Consider the following 7,000-nt stretch of genomic DNA (forward strand, 5'->3'; position numbering starts at 1 on the left):
TGACGCTTCAACTCTTGAAAAGCTTCTACAGCAGCAGAAGACCAATTGACCACATCAGCACCCTTCTTGGTCAAATCGGTCAATGGTTTAGCAATACTAGAAAAATTGCAGATGAAGCGACGATAAAAATTAGCAAAGCCCAGGAACTTTTGCAGACTTTTCAGAGATGTCGGCTGAGTCCAATCATGGATGGCTTGGACCTTAACAGGGTCCATCTCGATAGTAGAAGGGGAAAAAATGAACCCCAAAAATGAAACCTTCTGAACACCAAAGAGACACTTTGATCCCTTCTGTTGTGATAGGCAATTCAGTAACACAATGTACATAGCGATCAGAGCACATACAGTGATCTGACAATACCCCAAAATAATAGAACGAGCTCTGAGACGTGGGAACTCTGTAGACCGCAATTCCTGATCCTCTCCAAACACAACTAGAGGCAGCTGTGGATTGCGCCTAACGCTCCCTATGCAACTCGGCACAGCCTGAGAAACTAACTAGCCTGAAGATAGAAAAATAAGCCTACCTTGCCTCAGAGAAATACCCCAAAGGAAAAGGCAGCCCCCCACATATAATGACTGTGAGTAAGATGAAAAGACAAACGTAGGGATGAAATAGATTCAGCAAAGTGAGGCCCGATATTCTAGACAGAACGAGGATAGGAAAGATAACTTTGCGGTCTACACAAAACCCTAAAGAAAACCACGCAAAGGGGGCAAAAAGACCCTCCGTACCGAATTAACGGCACGGAGGTACACCCCTTGCGTCCCAGAGCTTCCAGCAAAACAAATAGACAAGCTGGACAGAAAAAATAGCAACAAATAGCAAAGAAGCACTTAGCTATGCAGAGCAGCAGGCCACAGGAATGATCCAGAGATACACAAGTAAAACACTGGAACATTGACAGGAAGCATGGATCAAAGCATTAGGTGGAGTTAAGTAGAGAAGCAGCTAACGAGCTCACCAGATCACCTGAGGGAGGAAACTCAGAAGCTGCAGTACCACTTTCCTCCACAAACGGAAGCTCCCAGAGAGAATCAGCCGAAGTACCACTTGTGACCACAGGAGTGAACTCTGCCACAGAATTCACAACAGTACCCCCCCCTTGAGGAGGTGTCAGCGAACCCTCACCAGAGCCCCCAGGCCGACCAGGATGAGCCACATGAAAGGCACGAACAAGATCGGGAGCATGGACATCAGAAGCAAAAACCCAGGAATTATCTTCCTGAGCATAACCCTTCCATTTAACCAGATACTGGAGTTTCCGTCTTGAAACACGAGAATCCAAAATCTTCTCCACAATATACTCCAATTCCCCCTCCACCAAAACCGGGGCAGGAGGCTCAACAGATGGAACCATAGGTGCCACGTATCTCCGCAACAATGACCTATGGAATACGTTATGTATGGAAAAAGAATCTGGGAGGGTCAGACGAAAAGACACAGGATTAAGAACCTCAGAAATCCTATACAGACCAATAAAACGAGGTTTAAACTTAGGAGAGGAAACCTTCATAGTAATATGATGAGAAGATAACCAAACCAGATCCCCAACACGAAGTCGGGGACCCACACGGCGTCTGCGATTAGCGAAAAGTTGAGCCTTCTCCTGGGACAAGGTCAAATTGTCCACTACCTGAGTCCAAATCTGCTGCAACCTGTCCACCACAGTATCCACACCAGGACAGTCCGAAGACTCAACCTGTCCTGAAGAGAAACGAGGATGGAACCCAGAATTGCAGAAAAACGGCGAAACCAAGGTAGCCGAGCTGGCCCGATTATTAAGGGCGAACTCAGCCAAAGGCAAAAAGGACACCCAGTCATCCTGATCAGCAGAAACAAAGCATCTCAGATATGTTTCCAAGGTCTGATTGGTTCGTTCAGTCTGGCCATTAGTCTGAGGATGGAAAGCCGAGGAAAAAGACAAGTCAATGCCCATCCTACCACAAAAGGCTCGCCAAAACCTTGAAACAAACTGGGAACCTCTGTCAGAAACAATATTCTCTGGAATGCCATGCAAACGAACCACATGCTGGAAGAACAAAGGCACCAAATCAGAGGAGGAAGGCAATTTAGACAAGGGTACCAGATGGACCATCTTAGAGAAGCGATCACAGACCACCCAAATGACTGACATCTTTTGAGAAACGGGAAGGTCAGAAATAAAATCCATAGAGATATGTGTCCAAGGCCTCTTCGGGACCGGCAAGGGCAAAAGCAACCCACTGGCACGAGAACAGCAGGGCTTAGCCCGAGCACAAATCCCACAGGACTGCACAAAAGTACACACATCCCGCGACAGAGACGGCCACCAAAAGGATCTAGCCACTAACTCTCTGGTACCAAAGATTCCAGGATGACCAGCCAACACCGAACAATGAAGTTCAGAGATAACTCTATTCGTCCACCTATCAGGGACAAACAGTTTCTCCGCTGGGCAACGATCAGGTTTATTAGCCTGAAATTTTTGCAGCACCCGCCGCAAATCAGGGGAGATGGCAGACACAATTACTCCTTCCTTGAGGATACCCGCCGGCTCAGATAAACCCGGAGAGTCGGGCACAAAACTCCTAGACAGAGCATCCGCCTTCACATTTTTAAAGCCCGGAAGGTACGAAATCACAAAGTCAAAACGGGCAATAAACAAAGACCAACGAGCTTGTCTAGGATTCAAGCGCTTGGCAGACTCGAGATAAGTCAAGTTCTTATGATCAGTCAATACCACCACGCGATGCTTAGCTCCTTCAAGCCAATGACACCACTCCTCGAATGCCCACTTCATGGCCAGCAACTCTCGGTTGCCCACATCATAATTTCGCTCAGCAGGTGAAAACTTCCTGGAAAAGAAAGCGCATGGTTTCATCACTGAGCAACCAGGACCTCTCTGTGACAAAACAGCCCCTGCTCCAATCTCAGAAGCATCAACCTCGACCTGGAATGGAAGAGAAACATCTGGTTGACACAACACAGGGGCAGAAGAAAAACGATGCTTCAACTCTTGAAAAGCCTCCACCGCAGCAGAAGACCAATTGACCACATCAGCACCCTTCTTGGTCAAATCGGTCAATGGTTTGGCAACACTAGAAAAATTGCAGATGAAGTGACGATAAAAATTAGCAAAGCCCAGGAACTTTTGCAGACTTTTCAGAGATGTCGGCTGAGTCCAATCATGGATGGCTTGGACCTTAACCGGATCCATCTCGATAGTAGAAGGGGAAAAGATGAACCCCAAAAATGAAACCTTCTGCACACCAAAGAGACACTTTGATCCCTTCACAAACAAAGAATTAGCACGCAGGACCTGAAAAACCGTTCTGACCTGCTTCACATGAGACTCCCAATCATCCGAGAAGATTAAAATGTCATCCAAGTACACAATCAGGAATTTATCCAGGTACTCACGGAAGATGTCATGCATAAAGGATTGAAACACTGATGGAGCATTGGCAAGTCCGAACGGCATCACTAGATACTCAAAATGACCCTCGGGCGTATTAAATGCAGTTTTCCATTCATCACCTTGCCTGATTCTCACCAGATTATACGCACCACGAAGATCTATCCTAGTGAACCAACTAGCCCCCTTAATCCGAGCAAACAAATCAGATAACAATGGCAAGGGGTACTGAAATTTAACAGTGATCTTATTAAGAAGGCGATAATCTATACACGGTCTCAGCGAACCATCCTTCTTGGCTACAAAAAAGAACCCTGCTCCTAATGGCGACAATGACGGGCGAATATGCCCCTTCTCCAGGGATTCCTTCACATAACTGCGCATAGCGGTGTGCTCAGGCACGGATAAATTAAACAGTCGACCTTTTGGGAATTTACTACCAGGAATCAAATTGATAGCACAATCACAATCCCTATGCGGAGGTAGGGCATCGGACTTGGGCTCATCAAATACATGCCGTTAATCATACAAGAACTCTGGAACCTCAGAAGGGGTGGATGACGAAATTGACAGAAATGGAACATCACCATGTACCCCCTGACAACCCCAGCTGGACACCAACATGGAATTCCAATCCAATACAGGATTATGGGCTTGTAGCCATGGCAACCCCAACACGACCACATCATGCAGATTATGCAACACCAGAAAGCGAATAACCTCCTGATGTGCAGGAGCCATGCACATGGTCAGCTGGGTCCAGTAGTGAGGCTTATTCTTGGCCAAAGGCATAGCATCAATTCCTCTCAATGGAATAGGACACTGCAAGGGCTCCAAGAAAAACCCACAACGCCTAGCATACTCCAAGTCCATCAAATTCAGGGCAGCGCCTGAATCCACAAATGCCATGACAGAATAAGATGACAAAGAGCAGATCAAGGTAATGGACAAAAGAAATTTTGACTGTACCGTACCAATGGTGCCAGACCTAGCTAACGACTTAGTGCGCTTAGGACAATCAGAGATAGCATGAGTGGAATCACCACAGTAGAAACACAGCCCATTCTGACGTTTGTGTTCTTGCCGTTCAACTCTGGTCAAAGTCCTATCGCACTGCATAGGCTCAGGTTTATGCTCAGATAATACCGCCAAATGGTGCACAGATTTACACTCACGCAAGCGTCGACCGATCTGAATGGCCAAAGACATAGACTCATTCAGACCAGCAGGCATAGGAAATCCCACCATGACATCCTTAAGGGCTTCAGAGAGACCCTTTCTGAAAATAGCTGCGAGCGCACCTTCATTCCACTGAGTGAGTACGGACCACTTTCTAAATTTCTGACAATATACCTCTATCTCATCCTGAGCCTGACGCAGAGCCAGCAAATTTCTCTCTGCCTGATCCACTGAATTAGGTTCATCGTACAGCAATCCGAGCGCCAGGAAAAACGCATCGATATTACTTAATGCAGGATCTCTGTTGTGAGTTCTGTTTTTGGGCTCTCTCTGGTGGTTACTGATGGTACTGGGTGACTTGTGTTCTCTGCAGTCTCTGGTGTCCACCTGTTCCATCAGGTTATGGGTGTTTCCTATTTAACCTGGCTTTTTTGTCATTTCCTCGCCGGCTATCAATGTAATCAGCGTGTCTGTTTACCTCTGCTCCCTGCGTCTGTGATCTTCTGGACAAGCTAAGTTTTGATTTTCCGGTTCTATGTTTTGTTTTCATTTTGTCTTAGTCCAGCTTGCAGTTATGTGATTCTTTTCTGCTGGTTGCTCTAGTGGGCTGAAATTACTCCTCATGTTCCATGAGTTGGCACATGAGTCCAAGTAATTTCAGGATGGTTTTTTGAAGGGTTTTTCGCTGACCGCGCAGTTCACTTTTGTATCCTCTGCTATCTAGCTTTAGCGGGCCTCATTTTTGCTGATTCTGTTTTCATCTCTACGTTTGTGATTTCCTCTCATTTCACCGTTATTACATGTGGGGGGCTGCTATTTCTGTGGGGTGCATCTCTGGAGGCAAGTGAGGTCTGTGTTTCTTCTTATAGGGGAAGTTAGTCCTTCGGCTGGAGCGAGACGTCTAGGATCATCGTAGGCACGTTCCCCGGCTACTGTTAGTTGTGTGGTTAAGTTCAGGAGCGCGGTCAGCTCAGTTTCCATCACCCTAGAGCTTGTTTTGTTTTTGAGCTTGTCCTTTTGTGATCCCCTGCCATTGGGATCATGACAGTATAGCCGGCCAAAAAAATATAAATTGGTCTTCGTTTTGGCTGAAGTAGGAGGAAAAGTAGTCTGAGGATATTTATTTATTTATTTATTTATTTTTTTCCTCCTTCTTTTAATCTTTGAATGGCTCTGACTTCAGCTGTTTATCATGGACGTCCAGAGTTTGGCTTCTAGCCTGAATAATCTTGCTGCTAAGGTTCAAAATATACAAGATTTTGTTGTACATACGCCTATCTCTGAACCTAGAATTCCTGTCCCAGAGTTTTTTTCTGGAGATAGATCTAGTTTTTTGAATTTTAGGAATAATTGCAAGTTGTTTCTTTCCTTGAAATCTCGCTCTTCTGAAGACCCTGCTCAGCAGGTCAAGATTGTTATATCTTTCCTGCGGGGGGATCCTCAGAATTGGGCATTTGCATTGGCACCAGTGGATCCTGCGTTGCTCAATGTGGATGCGTTTTTTCTGGCATTGGGTTTGCTCTATGAGGAACCTAACCTTGAGATTCAGGCTGAAAAAGCTTTATTAGCTCTCTCTCAGGGGCAAGATGAAGCAGAAATATATTGTCAGAAATTTCGGAAATGGTCGGTGCTTACTCAGTGGAATGAGTGCGCTCTGGCTGCAAAATTCAGAGATGGTCTTTCTGAAGCCATTAAAGATGTTATGGTGGGGTTCCCGGCGCCTACAGGTCTGAATGAGTCCATGACTATGGCTATTCAGATTGATCGGCGTTTACGGGAGCGCAAACCTGTGCACCATTTGGCGGTGTCTTTTGAACAGGCACCTGAGATAATGCAATGTGATAGAATTCAGTCCAGAAGTGAACGGCAAAATTATAGGCGGAAAAATGGATTGTGTTTTTATTGTGGTGATTCAGCTCATGTTATATCAGCATGCTCTAAACGCACAAAAAAGGTTGATAAGTCTGTTGCCATTGGTACTTTACAGTCTAAGTTCATTCTGTCTGTGACGCTGATTTGTTCATTATCATCCATTTCCGTCGATGCCTATGTGGATTCAGGCGCTGCCCTGAGTCTTATGGATTGGTCATTCGCCAAACGCTGTGGGTTTAGTCTAGAACCTCTGGAAGTTCCTATTCCTTTGAAAGGAATTGATTCTACACCTTTGGCTATGAATAAACCTCAGTACTGGACACAAGTGACCATGCGTATGACTCCCGCTCATCAGGAGGTGATTCGCTTTCTGGTACTGTATAATTTACATGATGTCTTAGTGCTTGGTCTGCCATGGTTACAAACTCATAACCCAGTCCTGGACTGGAAAACAATGTCTGTGTTAAGCTGGGGATGTCAGGGGGTTCATGATGATGCATCTCCGATTTCTATCGCTTCATCTACTCCTTCTGAGGTTCCGGTATTTTTGTC

Source organism: Ranitomeya imitator, chromosome 4, assembly GCF_032444005.1.
Source record: "Ranitomeya imitator isolate aRanImi1 chromosome 4, aRanImi1.pri, whole genome shotgun sequence".
In the NCBI taxonomy this organism is placed as follows: Eukaryota; Metazoa; Chordata; class Amphibia; order Anura; family Dendrobatidae; genus Ranitomeya; species Ranitomeya imitator.